The sequence below is a fragment of the Dendropsophus ebraccatus genome, chromosome 3 (genome assembly GCF_027789765.1).
Source record: "Dendropsophus ebraccatus isolate aDenEbr1 chromosome 3, aDenEbr1.pat, whole genome shotgun sequence".
Taxonomy (NCBI): domain Eukaryota; kingdom Metazoa; phylum Chordata; class Amphibia; order Anura; family Hylidae; genus Dendropsophus; species Dendropsophus ebraccatus.
Window position 1 is genome coordinate 104,194,112 of NC_091456.1, and position 2,895 is coordinate 104,197,006.

The following is a 2,895-nucleotide window of genomic DNA, read 5'->3' on the forward strand; positions in this document are numbered from 1 at the left end:
AGGAGGGCTGGCATGAGGGACGGATGGAGCGGTTCGGCGGGCCTCCCGAAGACGACGTCGCAAAGACTCTGCCGCATCATCAGCTGCTTAGCCGTGATTGGCTGAGCACAGTTATGCTCAGCCAATCGCGGTGATGACGCCATCTTGCGACAATGATGTAATCTTCGGGCGGGCGGCGAACCGCTCCGACCGTCCCTCGTGCCGGCCGCCCTCTGCCGCGTCATCAGCTACTTAGCCACGATTGGCTGAGCATAACTGTGCTCAGCCAATCGCGGCTCAGCAGCTGATGACGCGGCAGAGGGCGGCCAGCACGAGGGACGGTTGGAGCGGTCTCGCCAGCCGCCCGAAGATTACATCATTGTAGCAAGATGGCGGACGGGGTTGACACGGATCAGGTGAGTATAGAGCACTACACTTCCGGGTCTAGCGTGGGTGGGAGGAAACATGGGGAAGGGGGCCATTCACTAACATAACATACATTACAAAGTTGTATAACTTTGTAATGTGTGTTATTTAGTGAATAATTGTTTAGCAGTTGTCCGCAGTTGCCTAGGACTGTTTTGTGGCAAGAAGGCAGGGACAGTGGGTGGGGTCAGCTTAGTGCTCACTGTCTGTGTCTTGTCAGACTGCCTTTGCATATACGACTTTTTGATCGCTTTTTATTACATTTTTTCTGGATTTGATGCGACCAAAAATGCACAATTTTGCACTTTGGGATTTTTTTGCGCTTACCGTGCAAGATCAGGAATGTGATTAATTAATAGTTCGGGCGATTACGCACACGGCGATACTTATTTATTTACTTTTATTTAAAACATGGGAAAAGGGGGGTGATTCAAACTTTTATTAGGGGAGGGGACTTTTTTCTAATGAGAACCCTTTTTTTTTTTTTTTTACACTTATACTAGAAGCCCCCCTGGGGGACTTCTAGTATATACTCACTGATCTCTCATTGAGATCTTTGCTGTATACTTATACAGCAAAGATCAATGAGATCGGCACTCGGATACTTTCGGCTGCTGCAGCCAAAAGCATCTGAGTGCCGAGCCGGGATTAGCGACATCTAGGCGGAGACTCCGGCCGGCACCAGACACGGAGATCGCTCCTCCGGGACAACGTCCCGGGGGGGGCGATCTCCGCCACTAGACACCAGGGAAGAGCTGCAGAAGGTAATCGGATGCAGCTGTCAACTTTGACAGCTGCATCTGATTACCTTATTAACGGGCACGGCGATCGGACCATGCCCGCTAATAGCCGCGGTCCCGGGTTACACGCGGCATCCGGGATCGCGGCGGTTCATGCGGACGCATGACATACAGGTACGTCATGCGTCCTTAAGAGGTTAATGAAGATGTGCACAGTTCCTGCTGGGTGCATAATCTCATCAAAACACACACATATATATATATATATATATATATATATATATTTATTTATTTATACACTTTACATATAACTACACTCACCGGCCACTTTATTAGGTACACCTGTCCAACTGCACGTTACCACTTAATTTCTAATCAGCCATTTACATGGCGGCAACTCAGTGCATTTAGGCATGTAGACATGGTCAAGACAATCTCCTGCAATTCAAACCGAGCATCAGTATGGGGAAGAAAGGTGATTTGAGTGCCTTTGAACGTGGCATGGTTGTTGGTGCCAGAAGGGCTGGTCTGAGTATTTCAGAAACTGCTGATCTACTGGGATTTTCACGCACAACCATCTCTAGGGTTTACAGAGAATGGTCCGAAAAAGAAAAAACATCCAGTGAGCGGCAGTTCTGTGGGCGGAAATGCCTTGTTGATGCCAGAGGTCAGAGGAGAATGGGCAGACTGGTTCGAGCTGATAGAAAGGCAACAGTGACTCAAATAGCCAACTGTTACAACCAAGGTAGGCAGAAGAGCATCTCTGAACGCACAGTACGTCGAACTATGAGGCAGATGGGCTACAGCAGCAGAAGACCACCCGTTACTAGCATGGTGTACCTAATAAAGTGGCCGGCGAGTGTATACTCACCCTTTATGAAAGAGCAAGGTGCAAGGGGGGGTCACAACAAAGCAGGCAAGGGGGGCAGGCAGGGGTCTAGGAGCACCATAGTGTCTGTGCAGTGTCCCAGAACAATAATTTTGTGTCTGCATTTTTAGTATGGTTATTCCTGTTCTGGAAAGATAGTCCCACTGCAAACTGTGTATGTTATGTCACCCCTCTCAGTATTCAGGTCTGATATTTCATTTATTTCTTTATGCACATTCATTTATCAGTGTTCAATGGTGTAATGTTGCAATGGGCTTGGTGTCACGTGACTTTCCCCGGCTGCCATAGTAACCCCAATAGCCGTCGAGCTTTGGCTGGGGATACTGTGTCACTTCCTGTTTACCTCAGACCTTCTCTCCAGCTTCAGGGGAGAAGGACATGTGTTCTGCTGCTCCTGTGGTACAAGGCTGCAATCCTGCGGTATCAGCTCCAGTGCTACCCAGAAGTACTCTGGTCCAGTTGGGACCTTCCTCATTCTCAAGATTCTCCAGGATTCTCATCTTCAGCAAAGATCTGGGTGTCGTTCTTCAGTCATCACTCCTTTCATCATCTATTCTCATCAACAGCAAGTATTCGGTTCAATCCATTCCACCCAGTATCATATCTCCGGCACTACTACTCCCATCATTAAAGGAGAAGTCCGGCGAAAATTATTTTTTTATATGTTATTACTTATGGAAAGTTATACAATTTTCTAATGTACATTAATTATGGGAAATGCTCATATACTGCTATTTCCCTTAATTTAGTGTATCAGGAAGTGTTAGAATTATCTCTGAAGCAGTGACGTCACGACCAACGGTGTAATTCCTATGGAGTGTACAGCAGGGGGCGCTCTATATATAGAAGTCAATGAGTACC